This window comes from Glycine max, chromosome 1, assembly GCF_000004515.6.
Source record: "Glycine max cultivar Williams 82 chromosome 1, Glycine_max_v4.0, whole genome shotgun sequence".
In the NCBI taxonomy this organism is placed as follows: domain Eukaryota; kingdom Viridiplantae; phylum Streptophyta; class Magnoliopsida; order Fabales; family Fabaceae; genus Glycine; species Glycine max.
Window position 1 is genome coordinate 47,795,205 of NC_016088.4, and position 18,605 is coordinate 47,813,809.

Below are 18,605 nucleotides of genomic sequence, written 5' to 3' on the forward strand. Positions count from 1 at the left end.
ACTGAATAGAAAAAGTAAGATACAAAATGCCAATGCGGCTTATATAGATGAGAGAATGTAGTAACAAATTAACAATATGCTACTTACTGTTTGGTCAAACTAAGAAACGAATCTCTGAAGCTAAGAATACAGCTCTATGATTTACCATTTACTCATCATTACATATGCTAGTCCTTTAACTACTATAACTATTCAGATTTATTACCATGACAACTATTGCACATTCACTATACAAGGTAGTTTGTTACTAAGGTCATAAAAAATTATCAAATGCATAGTTGTGTTTGCAGACAAGGTTTTACCTACTTAGAGGAATTCACATATACAAGGGTACACATAACAATTTAAAGAAACTGTGTTCTAAGAGAGATTCATCCAAGGGGCCCTTTATTATGTAACTTTCCCAAAACATTGAATGGCAATTTGAAGTCATAGAGCAGCTTTAAGCATCAACATCAGGGCTGGATATGCTGACAGACTCATTATACGCTTGTCGAAGACAGGACCTCCAACATTAAAATGATAGAGGCTATGGAATGTTGACACTTTTAATCCAAGCAACTGATGAACTGCAAAATAACACAAGATTTTCAATAATTATACTAATTCCAGAATGCAAGAAGTACAGTTACAGTGGAAGCAAATGTTTCACATTTTGGGTTTGTTCAAGTATAGACTTGTTAATATTTGCAATTTAGTACAGGACTTCATTTCTCCAGAGAATATGTATATCTATTTAGTTAATGGTTATGAAGAGCAGCCAAAGTTCATTATAATAATGAGATAGTGTTCTACAATATTCCAGTTCTGCTGTTGCCCCCCATCATGATTAAGTTAAGCATACAAGTTCCACACTGAATAACATAAAAATTCAAGCTAATTGATCCATAACACTATTTTCAAATGGTCTTTCCTCTTCTCTATATTCAATTTTGTGAGACAAAAACAGATGTGTAACTCAACTGCAGATATGTGCCACAATTCAAAACTTACTAACAATTCCGTTTCTGTTATTCAATTGCCAGATAAAGTAGGAAATCAGAGGATCCTAGAATCTGGTTCTCCATCTAAAAAGTACAATCGCTACTCTTTAGCAATTAGCAAATCCTTTAATTGTTCAATTATTCATTTGACAACTCAGGGATCCTAGAATCCGGTTCTTCATCTGAAAGCTTTTATCAGGTTAACATGCAATTCTTGTGAAATAGAGATCATGCTACCAACTGAAGTGTCGAAAAGGCAAAGCCAGAAAAAAAAAACCAGAGGCAACAGCTACAAATATGGTTAATCTTAACATCCTTTGAAAGATTCAAAATCTCCCTACACTAGAAGACTGATGTATTTACCAAAATCTAAAGTTGTCCCACGTCAAGGTGAACGTGAGCAAGGTAGGCTCTACAATCTCGCACATTAGACCGAAAGTATCCTATATTAAGAGGACAAGAGGGAGAACCTACAAACAAAAAAGGACTCTGTCGCTTAAGTACGTACGTGAGTTAGGAGTTAGGTGAGAATAAGTGATTAAAAGGGTGAAATAGAACCAAATACTTATAGAGTAGAGTAGGACCTACGTGTCCTCATTTATAGGGACTCTTACGGTGGCGTAACAACCCTTGTAGATAATTGCTAGCTTGTAGATAATAGTGAGTAGATAGTTGTAGCTTATAGATAATGTGTGACTTATAGATAAATGAATATTTGTCACGTGATAAGGAATTTATAGCATATTCAAATAATGAAGTGGTTAGAGATAACCTGATAATTTGGGAGCCAGGACTGACATGAAAGACTGCATGTGTATTGAAGTGCCACGTAGCTTGCCACGTGTATTTTATGGACCTCGGACCGTAGAACTGATAACATGACTTTGCTTTTGATGAGTTAACCAATCAATCACATAAGGCGAAACAACAGAAATGAGATAATTTTTTTTTCAAAATTTTCAAATGGGGATAAAATTTAAATTAATACCCAAAAATGAAAAAGTTGTACACTATGTTACGACTTACTTTTTTTTCTTTTTTCATTGAAGCCGTAAAAAACTTTATAACTTCAATTTTTTTTCAACACGACATTAAAGTGATAAGGGAGTTTTTTTTTAAGTCATAAATTGTTTATGAATTCAAAGTCATAAATAGTTTTTATTTTAATTATTTAATGAATTAAAATATTTTTTTAGTTTTATTTAATATTTTTTGTATATTGTTTTATTTAATATATCTTTTTTACTAATGTAAAGTATTATTATTTGTTTTGTAAATTAGAAAAATAATGCAAAAGACTTAAATTTAAATAAAACTATTAAATTGTACTACATATATTTGTTTAACAAAAATATTAATAGTGGGATGATATCCCACAACGAGTTCTTCTTGATATGCATCAAGATCTTTCATCTTACTGTACTTAATTTATTGGTGGTTGTTGTCCTCTTGTTCTAAGATGATGGCGTGCAACTGTTTGTTGTTGTTGAAGAACATCATCACCACCACGACCATCCATCATCATTATTGTTGGTATTGTTGTTATCATCATCTTCCTCCTCATCATCATAACCCATGCCATACATTTGAGTAGATAATGATGGATGATAACAAAAGCTTGATGGTGGGAGGTTGTATGCAGATGACGAAGTGTTGAAAGTGATATCAAACTTTTGTGAGATTCCTTCAAAAACATTTAAGGTAGAAGGAACTTGAAATGAGTATTGAGACGTATATGATGAAAATTTCGATGTTTAAAATCTTTGTTGACATCCTTGAGGCATATATCCAGAGAAGTCCGTTGATTTTTTAAATAGATTTTGCATGTGATTAATGATGTTGGGGCATGTATCTAGAAACATGCACTAGAGGTACACTGAGTTCAACATGTGACTGATGATGGGGATGATTGTTAGTCGGTTAATACGACTAACTTTTGTGTAAAAAAAAGCTGTGTAAATTATATTCGACTCCTTCCATTTATAGTTCTTTTTGTAGTATTGTAAGTACTTTTTTTGTAAATTTAGGTAATAAGTACTTAGTATCCCACTTTTGTGTATTTAATAACATTTCCATTTCAATTTCAGGTAAAATAAGCAAGTTTGGTGAAGTTGATTTTTGCAGTTCGTTGAACCATCCTCCTCTGGCTGAGCGCATGATCCGCTAGGCGCAGCATGACTGGCTGAGCGCATAGAAGAACCTGGAAGATGATGACCTATACAGGTGTGCTGAGCGAGAGTCAAACTTGCTAAGCGCACCGCTTGCACCTCCAGGCTGAGCGAAGAAGAGGCGCACTAAGTCAAATGTCACTTAATTTGGCTAAGCGAACCAGAATGTTGCTGAGCGAACGACCAAAAATCAGCAACACTATTTATAGCCTGAAATCAGAAATGGAAGGGAGTTCTCAATTTTTGGCGTTTTTTCTGTTCTTGGAAGCATTCGTCTGAGTGGCGGAGAGAACTTCTGGTGTGAAGATCCTGAGGGACAATAGAGATTAAAGAGGAAGTTATCATGCAGAGAATTGGATGAGAGTTTGAGTGATTGTGAGGTTTCTAGAGGTGAAGGAGACATCCTCACCACTTGTACTTCCTAATCTTTTATTTTCTCTTTTTCATCTTTGTACGAGAAGCTTCCCAGTTATGGAGAGCTAAATCCTCAGTTGGTTCTTCCTATGGGGTACTTGATGTAAATACTCTTATATCTATCTAATGATGTTGCATGTGTTCTCTGTGCTATTAGTACTTCCTTTTTAGTATGCTTTTGCCTTGATCACGTAGATGAATGCTCAGTTAGGGTCATTCAACATTGAGAAATGGTTTGATCCTTAGAACTTGATAGGACGGGGCTAGTTTATCCTATTTTCACGAGGGATCGGGATAGGTAACCTAGTTGTTGGTATGTATGTCTTAATGCAGTTCTGGTCAAGTTTAGTCCAACAAGAGGGATTTGAGGATGACGCTTTACTAGGATTAGGCTAAACATGCATAAGACATCGGGGTTTAGCAGTCCAGAAGACAACATAGAACACAAAAACGTTGTTAGGTAGAGAACATCTTTAGTAACATCAGTCGCCCAGTAGGAAGACCAACACGTTGACCATCTACCTTCACACCCATCACTGCTCACCTTTTATTTACCTTTGTTTAGTTAGTTTACACACGTGTCCATACTACACACAAACCTTTTATAACAAGACGCTTATTTACTGAACCACAACTTTACCAAGTAAAACAAGTTCCTCGAGAGTTCGATACTCGATTCTTACCGTTTTATACTACTTGCACGATCCGGTGCACTTGTCGGCCGTCGAACAATGATCAGGACAATACTGTAAATTAAGAATCACCTAGTTCTTAGAAATAATAATAACAATAATTTATCAAAATTCTTCAGTAAATTTACAACCTCAGTGGATAGTGTCCCCTTACGCGATATATATCGCCTAGTTCGATGTATATACCATTGCATGTATTATGAAATTTCATGCAAAATGTCATGGTCAATTTCACCTTGAACAATATAATCATTCCAGTGATTTCATTTATTAGTCCAGTGATAATGATGATAATGGAAAAAAATATATATGTTTTCCCTCTAATATTTATGTCGTGTAGTTCTTCTAGGTTTGGTGGATCATTTGAAATATTTTGTCGCAGTCCAAATTGTCTCATGACCTTGTCTACTGCATGTCATTTCACAATTGCAAAACATATGAGAGATATTTTTGCACGAAGAATCATAGATACCTTAATATTATTAATTAATCGTCTTATTTGATATGTTCACAAGAATTGCAAGACATATATTATTATTGTCACATTTATTAATGAATAGGAAACATAAAGAAATACTTAATATAAATAATAAAAAATGAACCTTATTCATATGTAGTCTATCAAGTACGATGCGTATCAATCTATTGCATGAGTGAGAATATTTGTTTGGCTCATTGGCTGAGACCACCTTTGTGTAATAGGAAATCCAAATCCTTAATAAAAAAAATAAACGTCATTCATATGTAGTCTATCAAATACGATGCACATCAATGTAATTGCATGGGTGAGAATGTTTGTTTGGCTCATTGACTGAGATCACCTTTTTGCAAGAGGAAATCCAAATCCTTGTTGTACTTCTTTGTCAGATAGATTATCTATATGTGGGGCAATGCATTTAATGTGGTCTTATGCTCATGATTGTAGCAACAACAAACATCCTTGTAAAGGTTTTACAGCCCGATCTAGAGCTCGAAAAAGGGAAACTAATACTGTTTCACCCCAACTATAATGACTTGTCTCTATAAAATTTAATAACAAAAAGAGATATATAAAATGAACTTTTGCTCCTGATGTATCTAGCATCAAGCATCCGCCTAAGAAAATCATGATATGAGCTTTAGCATGTGCAATCATAACATCATCAGCAAGTTCTTGAAAATTGTCACAACTAGGTTAGATAAATCATTTTTCCCTTTATATACTTATCAGGTAGAATGTCCCCTAATAAGGCTTCACAAGCAACACATACATCACCATTAACGACACTAGTTACAGGTAGTCCATCAATCTTGGGGCTCAACATCAAGACCACATCTTCTAAAGTTATGGTTGTCTCCCTATGTGGAAAATGAAATGTGAGTTTTGGGTCTCCAATGTTCAACCAATGCAGTGACCAAATGCTGGTTAATATCAATCTGTCTAACAGTTATAACACAACCAAAACCAACTTCATTTATTAGGTTTTTCAAACAATTATCTATACGATCAAAATGTATAAAAGCCTAGACAAAATTACACCTTGGACGAATTATTTTCTCTTCGCCTTCCCACACTTGATTGGAAATATGATTGTGTTGTAAGCGCAACAATAAGCCATCAATATGTTCAGGTTGTGCATGTGTCATTGCTTCACAAAAGAAGAAAACAAGAGAATACTAGAAGGATGAAAAAGGTGGGATGTGAGAAAGAGAAATAAGTTTCACAAAATAAGAATGAAGAAAAATTAAAGACCAAGTGGAGAAAATTTAGAATACATGAGAAAAATAACCTTTACTAGTGACTCATTCACGTGAAGTAGGCTTTGGTGTCATGCATTTGTCATTAGTGAGTGAGAATCTCATGCCTTTGAGTTCACGTGAGAAAGAATCTCATACTTTTGCAATGTACTTGATTGAATTTCATGTACACAATCTCATGGCACATGGTAATGGTAAGTTGAACATATAGAATCTCGTAGGTTTGCTTTTTCTTGAATGTGTAGTCTTTCTAGTTCTTCAACTTGTGATTCATAAGTTTCACCATTGAAGGAAGGAAGATTCTTCAAGTTGCCGCATATGTAGAATCATTTCCATACTTCTTATCATGCAAGTTGTGATTCTTCACGAGCTTGCAATAACTTTACGACTTTATGTTTTTTATTTGGTTTAATTAACAATTTGTGTAGAAATTATGAGCATGGTCGGGGCTTTAAAGTCGTCATTAGGGTTTAGTTATTTATTTAAAAATGTATGCTATAATTTATAAGTTAAAATTATTTAAAATAAAAATATTTTAGAGTTTTAATTAGTCTTATTATTTATCTATAAATGTTATGTTTTAAATATTTATAACATAAAAAATTTAGGGTTTTAATTATTACTATGTATTTAAAAATGTTATAATTTATAAAAAAATACTATAAATTAATTCAAAATTGTGGAGGGTTTTAATTACTTTTAAGTCATGCTAAACCAACGACTTTCATCTCCATTATAAAAGGGATGATGCTTGGTACTCGAGTTCAATAGTGATCTTCTCCATCTTTTTACATTTTCCTTAGAAGTCATTATAGTCATTTTTACAATCTTTCCAATATGTTTTTATTTAACGTTAGATCTCCATAAATTATTCGTATTTTTACTTGCATTTTTATTTGTTCAGAGATATTTGGTGAAGAATCCATAATAAGAGATAATGTTAGCAACTCTAGTAACGAGGATCAGGAACACAATGTTCACGAAAGTGGAGAATCAAGCAATCAAAGCCAGTGTGAGTCATCTTCATATTTTGAAACTATTAATAGCCAACTTTCAGAAGATCTACAATTCTCAAATCCTTATTAGAATAGAGGGAGTGACAGTATGAATGATTTCTATGACCTTTATGAAGTCATGATATTTGAATAAAAAACAAGCAGTTGTGAATGCCGTTAAGCAATTTCATTTTCTGCATTCATTTAATTATGATGTAGAAGAGAACAAGAGTGATAAGTATGTTGTTAAGTGTACACAATATGGTAATGAATGTCAATGGAGGGTGGGAGCATCCTTCAGCAAAATACACAAGAGGTGAAAGATAAAAAAAAATAAATGATATTCACACTTGCACAACTTCACTCATATCACAAGATCATGTTAAGTTAGACTCATTTGTAATTACTAATAATATTGTTCATTTAGTGAAAACAAATTCTGGTATCTAAATCAAAACCTTGATTGCAAACATGTTACAACACTTTGGTTATATTGTGACATACAAAAAAACATGGACAACTAAACAGAAAGCACTCGAAATTGCATTTGAAAGTTGGGAAGAATCATACATTTATTTGCTTATATGGATGACAACTACTCAACACTTTGTACCAAGTACAATTGTTAAATACAAAACATCTAATTCAATGGAGGATGGTGATGATGACTCTTCTAAGGTGATTATTAATCGTGTATTTTGGGCTTTTAAGCCATGCATTAAAGGCTTTCAATATTACAAGCCGATTGTGAAAGTAGATGACATATTTTTAACTAGAAAATATTATGTTACTTTGTTGACTATCAGTGGACAAGATGGTAGTCAAAACCTTTTTCTACTTGCTTTTGTAATTATTGACTGTCATTAGTCGAAACATTTTTCCACTGGAAAATATTGTTCAATTTGATAGTGCATGCCATTGCTCATCACCCAAGTCACGTATTTGCAATTTCTTGAACCTCAAAGTCCCTTTTTTCTTGAGCATACATCCGAATATAATGCGAGGTAGCAATGCGTCGATTTTATTGCATCATGACATATACCTCTTCAGAGTACCTATGTCCTACCTTTATCATATTCATGATTTTCATGTCATTAGTAACAGATGAGTAATTTATTTTATTAAATGTTTCCTTGACTAAGGCAATAATAGGCAATCCTCGGGCTCCTTTCAAAACAGAATTCATACATTTGGAAGGTTGGTAATCATATGCTCATACTGTTTTCCTTCATCATAGGCATGAATCCATTTACTCTTGGGAATTTGGTCTAACCAATTTGTTGCACGTGAAAACTTTAATTGCATTGTGAGCAACTTTGTCTCAAATCATAGTTTCCTCATCTCATCCTATGACAAAAGACAGAGCAATGAGTAATAAATACGCTGAACACGTAATAAATAATTTATTTGACGCATGAAATGCTTTGAAGTTTACCCATATTGATGACTTTTTTTTAAGTCAACATTTTTGAAGTCTTTATTAAAATTTGATGCAATGTGACAAATGTAATACACAAAAGTTACATCCGACCCAGTCCACCCAACTCGTTTTGATCACAAAGTTGTTAGCAAATTGATTTTCCTACCTGATATAATACACAAATTTGGTTGATGTGTAACATATCTTCTCAAATAATGCAAGAACCACATTCAAACTTCTTTGCTCTCGCTCTCAACAATTGCAAAAGCAAGTGCAAGAATGTTTTGACTATCATCTTGTCCAATGACAATCAACAAAGTACCATGATATTTTTCAATTAAAAATGTATTATCCACTTGCACAATTGGCTTGTAATATTAAAAGTCTTCAATGCATGGCTTAAAAGCCCAAATACATTATTAAAAATCACTTTAGAAGAATCATCCTCACCATCCTTTATTGAATTGGATGTTTTGCATCTAACAATTGTACCTGGTATAAAGTGTTGAGTAGTTGTTGTCCATTTAAGCATACAACTATATGATTCTTCTCAACTTTCAAATGCAATTTCAAGTACTTTCTGTTTAGTTGTCCATGTTTTTTTGTATGTCACAATATAACCAAAGCGTTGTAACATGTTTGCAATCAAGGTTTTGATTTTGATACCAGGATTTGTTTTGACTAAATGAACAATATTATTAGTAATTATAGATGAGTCTAACTTAACATGATCTTGTGATATGAGTGAAGTTGTGCAGATGTGAATACCATTTATTTATTTTATCTTTCACCTCATGCGTATTTTGCTGAAGGATGCTCTCGCCCTCTATTGACATTCATTACCATATTGTATACACTTAACAACATACTTGTCACTCTTTTTCTCTTCTACATCATAATTAAATGAATGTAGAAAATGAAATTGCTTAATGGCATACGCAACTACTTGTTTTGATTCAAATATCATGACTTCCTAAAGGTCATAGAAGTCATTCATACTGTCACTCCCTCTATTCTAATAAGGATTTGAGGACTGTATATCTTCTGAAAGTTGGCTATTAACAGTTTCAAAATATGAAGATGACCCACACTGACTTTGATTGCTTGATTCTCCACTTTTGTGAACATCGTGTTCCTGATCCTCGTTACTAAAGTCACTAACATTATCTCTTATTAAGGGTGTTTTTCACCAAATGTACATCATGATTTGATATAGTATTAAAGATTGAATTTAAGTCTTCATTTAATGTTTTGTGTCTGAGATTTGTTTTGCAAGAATTGTCTTATAAGATATTCTTCTAGGATTTGTCGAATCCAATGAAGAATCCATGAAGTCCAAGCACTTTTGGAGTTGCCAAATAGTATCAAAAGACGTGTCCTGCTATAATAGACTTGCTCTAATGAAAATGAAGTGGTTTCCTACTAAAGTATTCCTCACAAAAACTAAAGAGAGTGGTTTTCCAGCATGAATGAGACATGCATTTAATGCAAACATTAAATTTTCCAACGGCCACAATCATCGGACGCAAGCTCACGTGAAGAAATCTATCCATTTTGAGACGATGAACACTTAAGAATGCCTATAAATACTAGAAGCTTTAAAGAGATGAGTTATGAACCTATGCACTAACATTTGAATTTTTTCTATAAAAAGCTTTTTATATATTCTTGTAAAGATCAAAAGCTCTTAAAATACTTTAAACATCTTGAGAGAAAAGACTAAGAGCTTGCTTAGGGTTTATATTCATCTGTGAGACGATTAAGATTTAGTCAGTGAGCAAATACACTTTAAATATTTTGAATTGTTTAGAGTTAGCAGTGAATTGGTAGGACAAAGAATACTGGGTTGTTCAAGCTTGGTTTATAGAGTCATAAGTGACAATAATTATTACTTTTTACTTTTAGAAGTTAATGAAACTTTTGTGTTTATCAATAACTGGATGTGGTGATTGAGATGAACTAATATGATTTCATGTGTCTTATAGTTATCTTGCTTTCTTTATGCTTAAACTGATCTAGGATTCGAATTTGATTTTGATTTTTTAAAATATGTTTTTGTTTCCAAAGTCTAATTTCATAGTCTAATTCAGTGTTTTGTGAAAAATATATTATTTATTTTCAAAAGCTACTTCAAACGATAACTTTGTATTTTGAAAAGGTTTTAAAAATTATTAAAATTATTGTTCAACCTCCTTGTGATATTTGCCTTTACAAGCTATAAAGATGCTTTTTAAAAAAATGGTTGTAGAAATCACTAAAAAAGATGAAGTCTATTGGACAATCAACTGAATTAATTCAAAATTAGTTTGAGATTTGAGATAAACTGAGTTGTTTTTCTAAGCTTGAAACGAATTGAGAAAAGAGCTTCATATCAAACTTTGAGCCGAATCATTTTTTATTGAATTGAGTTTCATTCAAATTGATCTTACTTGATTCATTTTCAATCCTTGAAAACATGCATATAGTTAACTTAAATATGTATAAAGACTTTTTGAATAAACTTATCCTCAAATACTTATAGAAAAGAGAAAAAAAAAGTAAAATACATTTAAACTTTTTCACAAGCTAAAATCAACTTATGCATCTTAATTTTTGAGAAATTAAATAAAAAATATTTTATAAAAGTTAAGTGTGAAAGTTAATTTTAATTTATGAGCCAAATTTAATTTAACTTATTTTCTTGTTTTCTTATTTTAAAAGTGCTTATAAAGATTTTTTTAAAACAGTTGTAACTTTTAAGAAAAAAAATCATTTTATCCTTTTATTTTATTATTCTATAAATATTTATGAAAAAAATTATCCAAACATAGTGATAATAAAATGTCTCCATGACTGCACAAACCTCTCACCCTTTATGCAACAAAATTTATTTATTAGTAAAAGCTCATGAAAAATATAAATTTAAATCAATATTCGGAGGGGTCAATTAATAGTTTGCAATTCTTATTAGTATATAGAAAATAATTCATCTTCACCATCCATTATTTTGATATATATCGAACAGTGAAGAGCTAGCTCCTACGAGGACCACCTAATTTGAAAAATAATAATTGAAATTGTTAAAAAACTATTCGGGGAGATAAATTATTCCAAAAAGAAAAATAACATACGGATACGTGATTGTATTACACAATATAGTCAACACGTATTACATGCAAATTGCATCAACAAAGAATTATATATATATATATATATATATATATATATATATATATATATATATATATATATATATATATATATATATATATATATATATATATATATATATAAGTAACACAAATAAATAATTAAAAGTAAAATCATTAAATTCGAAAAATTGAAAATAATAAGGGTATAAGTAGTTAAAATTTAAGACAAAAAAATGATATTTTAATATAAAAATTAAAAGTAACCAAAGTTATATAAGATTTGAGAGGACGAGAAAAAGAAAGGTCAAACGATCAAATAGGAGTCATTTTTTTTTTTAATTTAACATTTAGAGGTACATTTCAAATTAATACCCCATGGAATAAGTTGTAACGGAATTTACAACTTTTAATTTAACATCTATTACGATTTCTATTCTTTAAAATTGAAGTCATAAAACATTTTAAGATTTCAACTTATTTTTTTTTAAAAAAATTATGACTTAAAAGTTGTAAGATTTTTTTTTCGATTTTAAAGTCGTATGTTTTTTTTTTTTTATGATTTTAAAGTCGTGAATCATAAATTTTTAATTTTTTTTGTTTTATGACTTTCCTATATTTTTTTTTTAAAAATTGTAAATAATTTTTTAATTTAGTTATTTAATAAGCGAATGTATTTTCACTTTTTTTTTTAATTTTGTTTAATATTTTCTATATATTTTTTATATGATTTTATTTAATATTTCCTATATTTTTACTTTTTGACACAACTTTTTAGATTAAATTATTAGACTTGTGTCAATATAAAAAGTTGCAAAATCATAATAATTTATTGATAAATAAAATGAATTTTATGTTGGAGATTCCATCATGTGAAAAAAAACTAAATTATTAACTTTGTGACTTTAGTTGGAAAATATCAGCAAAATTATATATATATATATATATATATATATATATATATATATATATATATATGTAAGAATTCACGGGTAAGGTAGTCAGGTAGTGAATTTGAGGTGCCCTTGATGTATTCTATGTCAAAATCAAAGACACAACTATTTGACTGTTTGTTACAAGACAAGTAGTTTTGACCGGGACTTTAATGGCTACAGGACAGGTAGTATTGTCTAGCATTAATTACATATTAATTACAAACAGACGGTTTTGTGACCGAAATTAAATTTAATCTAAACAGATACCAAAACAATCATCTTCGTTTTGGTAAAAGGGATCTTCTTCTTCTTCTTCAGCAGAACTTGTTTCTTCCTTCTTTGAGGATGAAGCTTCTTCTTCCTGCTGTAACATTTGCAGAACTTCCTTCAGATTTTTAGCTAAGACCTCCTTTGATGTCGATCCTGCTAAAAATGCTGTTAGATGAGACTTTTGGTTCAAAAACACAGAAGTCTCTGGATCAGCTGCTTTGAGGAATTCTGGATGGGATCGAAACCAGAGTTTTACTTGTTCTGGATCCGCTTTGGATGAGTCAAATTGTGTCCACCATTTTACAAATGCGTGTCTTTGTAGTGATGGATATTGGTTTGTCTTTTCAGTCTTGCTATAACGATATTGCCATGAGAATATCCATGACAGTGCAAAGCTTGAAAAGTATTGAAGATCTGCTGGAATTCGTGATTCCTGCGAATTGTATTGTTTCTTAAATTGGGCAAATCCTTGTTGGACCGTTTCTGGGAATATCTCTGGGATTGGTCCAAAGAAGTCCCACCATTGCAAAAACCAATTGGGAAAATTGTAAATTGTGTTGGTCTTGAAATATATCAGCCATGAATGCTTGAAGCGGGTATTTTGGTGCCAAAACACCTTAGTCCAAGCATCAACGTAATCCCAATAGGTATAACCTACCGGATCAAATGGAACTAAAGATATCTATAATGGTTTCTTCTGAACACTCGTGGGAGGTTTGGTAAGCCGTAGCTACCATGGTCATATGTTGGAGTGTATTCATGATATTATACTCCGTTTGTGCATCTATGTTCCATTCATAGATGTTATTTGCACTAAAACTCTTAAAATTGTTTTCACCTCTTTCTTCTAATAGAAGGTCAGGGGCAGTTGGACGTTGATAATATAATTTGGAGGGTGTTTTCCAGTGTTTGGAATTAATTGGATTTATATTCTTTTCTGACACTGATCCTATCTCAGTTGTGTTATCTGAGTTTTGGTCACTATCTTCATTAATAACATTAATTAATTTGGAGGTACTTCTTGTTACCATTTTGGAAGTATTTTCCGAGGCTTGGGGAGTATCTGGAATGACCTTAAGTAAACTACCAATCTTGTTTAGTAATTCACTATGGTTGTCACCTACGCCTTCAATTAAGGATTTAGTTTTTCTAAGTTCCCTAATTTTTCGTTTAGCCTTTTCACTAACTTTGAAAGGTTTGAATAAAGGTTTTTCAATGGGGATACTTGGCTAAGCTTCCTCAATTAATTTTTGTTTAGGAACTACCTTAGTTTTTATGGTTTCTCCTAAAGCTTGTAAATATATATATATATATACTCCCTATTTATTTCTTATATATGTCTTTCCAGATCCATATCATTTTTTCTTATAATATATATGCTTATGGCTGATTTTTCTTTGTGTAAAATATGTTATGAGAAGGTGTCCTTTATAACTTTTTAGTTATATTTAAATAAAATAAATTTATTTTATTTCATCTTGAAAATGGAAGTGAATAATGAATACTAAATATCTTCGTTATAGGTTTTTCCTATCAAAGCTGAATTGCTGAAGCCACATGAGGAAATGGAAAGACACATACCTGATCTCATTAAAAAAGGTATTTATAATTGTCTTCCCTCATTATTTTTTATGAATTCAGTTGTTAATCTATTAGTGTTTAATTTTAGTAATGTAAGCAGTGTTGATGTATGTTGTGATAATTTAATTGCAGAGTTTAGAAGATGTTATTCGCATAAAATTTTGAAAATGCTTATGGATTTCGTGAAGAGTTTGAGCCTATTTGGAGAGAAGGCTTTGGTTGAGTGGATGAAAGAGCTTATTTATTGGTATCATTGAAGGGCAAGCTGATTTAGATGCATAGTTCAATGTGATTATTATTTTTTTTTCTTTTCTTTCATCTAGTTGAGCACATAGATACAATCATTATGTAAAAGAAAATTGTTTTATATTAGTAGAATGATCTCTTAATTTTTTTTTAAAAATAAATATTCTAAGATGGTTATTCAATGAATCATTTTAAAAAGTCTAGATTTTTTAAGACAGTTTTTGAAAAGATCATCTTAAAATCCTCAACTTTAAAAAAAATAAAAAAAGAAGATATTCTAAGATGATTTTGCGAAAAAACTGTCTTAAAATCCTTAATTTTTTTTTAAAAATACATTATAAGGTGATTTTTACTCAAAAACTGTCTTAAAAAATTATGCTTCTAAGACGGTTTTTCCAGGAACTATCTCATAAGCATTCATTTTTTATTTTATTTTAAAAAAAAAATAATTTCTAAGACGATTCCAAGATAAAACTGCCTTAGAAATTATACCATTTTAAGACAGTTTAAAAATCATTGTGAAAAATATTAACTTTTCACGACATCAGCTACCACAACGGTCCTAAAACATCGTTAAAAGATCTTAAAAACTGTTGTTACATATCATTTTTTCAGTAGTGTTAATTGGTTTTCTTCAAAAAGAACTTGTGCATAGTTTGGGAGGTGCTGTAGCAACTTCAACTCTTCTTGGAGTTCCTTTGGGACATAATTCATTGTTTCGTGAAGGACCTTCATTTGCACCTCCTTTCATTTGGGAGGGTATTTGGTGTGGTAGTGCAAACTCCACAACTGAAGAAGGTAATCTAGCAAATGCTTTTTCTTGCCATAGTCTAAATTTGTAAATTTTGTTGTAATGGTTATTGATGATTCTTTGCATCAAATCGTGTTATTATATATAAAGATTTAAGAATAGAATTTGATCTCTCATTATCAATATAAATTGAACTTTGAAATTGTATGATATTTAATGGATGAGCATAGTAGCATGATTTTGACTTTGTAGGAAAGGATTTAAAGGACTTGCGAATAATGGCTGATGTTGGTGATATCCCTATTCAAGAAATGTGAGATTGTGGGATAGAAGATGAGAGACTGATGAAAGTTGTTAATGATTTTGTCAAGCTAGTGATGAAAGAGGTAAATTGTTAATTTGTGAGATTATGCTTTAATTTAAACACTCACATTACATTGGAATTAAAAGATGACATAGAAAACTGTTGATATTGGTCATAGAAATTACTTTTGCTTATGCATTTCAACTAGTGTTTGATCCACAACTCCTAAAGTCACAAATCCTAATTAATTAATTTAACTAATAAACAGAAAATATATTTACACTATAGTTTGAGCATGAGTAGAAAAAATCTAAGAGTTGCATGAAGACCAATTTTGACTGTCCCTGCATTGCACAACTATTATTTCTCCTAAACCTTGACACTTAGATCGGAAAGCATTCTTGTAACATTTTTTTAGCAACAAGGATACTATTACATTAATAAGATGGCTAGAAACATAGAGTAAAACATACATATTATAACACATTCTTTCCTATTAGTTAAAATTTATTGAAAATACAAAATTATGATAGAAATTCATTAAATAAGTTATGAGACTCACAAAATTTTATGATTTTTAATAAATTTCAACTATTAAAAAAATGTATGTTGAAAAGAATAATTTACTAGCATTTCTTGTTACTTGAAAGATCATAAGTTTCTATTTTGTTTTGTCTAAACTGTATATAGTTTGATTCTCATAATGTATATCCATTCCTAGGATCCATTACTCCCCTTAATTTTGGTGGTGATCACTCAATCTTATATCCAGTTGTTAGAGCCATACCTGAGAACCTTGGGGGACCGGTTGATGTTCTTCGTTTTGATGCACATCCTGATCTTTATGATAAATTTGAAGGAAAGTATTATTCGCGCGCTTCTTCTTTTGCTCGAATCATGGAGGGTGGTTATATATGCTCGCTGACTCTTGTAGGCAAACTTTTTATGCTTTCACATATTTTTCTAACCACCAATTAATATCACACACACGCATACGCACTCAAACATAAAGAAGATTCCATAGTTTCAACAAGCTGAATTTATCAGGGAAATGACAAGAGAAAAAAAGAGACATGACTTTTTAATTATTTTCGTTGATTTCTGTCTTTGTAATTAGATTATATAGAAATGTTGTTAGTTAGTTTGTTTCGTTAGTTCTTCACCCTAATCTAATTTCTCTTGGTTAGTGATGTTGATAAATATTTCAATATCTCTTTACCCATCATTTTCATGATATATCGCAAATTATTTATGCCTTTTATTCATTAAATTAATTATTTCAGGTTGACATAAGATCAATAAATAAAGAAGGGCGTGAACAAGCCAAAAAGTTCGGGATAAAACAGTATGAAATGCGACATTTTTCGAAAGATCGCCCATTTTTGGAGAACCTGGTCTCTCTCTCTTAAAAACATAACTCTTTTACTTACCATCTATTAAAATTAAACTCTTAGATTTCAAATATGGAAATTGCTTTGTAGCAATAGCTATAATTATTGAAGAATTGACCTTTATTACTTATGCATCTTATATTATCCTTGCTTCCATGATTTATATGCACTTCTTTATTTGTTTAGGTGGGGGAAGGGAATGGGGATATATATATATATATATATATATATATATTAAGAGTTTTATTAAATAATTAAAAGGAAAAATTTATTAGTGTATAAATTATAAGAGAGCGTTAAAAATCATAGAAAATTCAATTTTGTGCATCCAATAATTTTTTTTCCTTCGTCAATGTCCTGGTTAACATGCATTTGCTTATGTATATATAAAACCTTTTTGGTTTCCAAACTTTATTATGATTTGTTTAATTTCCTTTTGCAGAAACTAGGAGAAGGTGTCAAAGGCGTATACATCTCAATCGATGTGGATTGTCTCGATCCAGGGTATGCTGTAGGAGTGTCCCATTATGAATCAGGAGGTCTTTAATTTCTTTCCGAGATGTTACGAACATGCTGCAAAATCACAAAGGTGACATTGTTGGTGGAGACATGATTGAATACAACCCACAACGTGACACTCCTGATCGTATGATTGCCATGGTAGCAAAGATGTCAAAATGATCAATATTCTATCACGTGTGTGATACTTTCTTCATTGCACTCATGCAACTTTTCAGTTGATATAGAGTGTTGTTATGTTCTTATGAATAAATAATACATGAAGTGTTTACATTGTTTACACTTACAGTGTGAAAATGATGTATCTGTATAAGACTTAGTTATATTATGTTCTGCTAGAAGTATTAATAAAAGTTTGTGTGTAAGAGATATAGTATAAAGTTTTTCATTATGGTAAATTTTATCGTAGTTTACTTGTTAATGAATCCAACGGTATAATTTTGATGATTAGAATCGATAAAAAAATGTTGAAAATTAAACCATGCCCAAAACCTTAAGAAAAATCACTTTTTCGTTTCAACAGTTTTTTGGAGTCAATTTTTGTATTTTGGTTTTCCAGGAATCATAAGTAATACATGCATTGTAAAAACAATTAAATGTCAATTCAATATCATAAAGTTTGATTTTGATTCATTATTGATGTTTGAATCATAACCATTGGTTCAAGAAATTTGTTTTCGTAATTATATTAACCTAATAAGAATAGAAGAAAATAATGTGATAATGTTCTGTTTTATGTTGAACATTACATCTAAATTGTTTATTTTTTTCTCAAAATTGTGAATAAATTTTGTTGATAAGTGATAATATCACCATTAATTGACGAATTACTAGTATTATTTTCTTAAGAGAAATCTATTGAAAGGTATTTTTATTTTTTATAAATTTTAAAACTAAATAAAAAAAAACTTTAAAAATGAAACCCTGGACAATCGATTACCTAAACTGTCCTGAGGGCCACCATTGATATGAAGTAACATAATTTTTTTTGGAGAAAATCACGGTTGAGGTAGTCACATAATTTTAAAAGTATTCAAATATGGTATTATATTAGGTTATATATTAATACTA

General features: G+C 30.7%; 1 pseudogene; it reads left to right on the top strand.

Moving 5' to 3' along the window:
• The first annotated feature begins 12,642 nt into the window (after nucleotides 1–12,642).
• Nucleotides 12,643–17,696, top strand: LOC100814062 (arginase-like; annotated as a pseudogene).
• The last annotated feature ends 909 nt before the right edge of the window (nucleotides 17,697–18,605 follow it).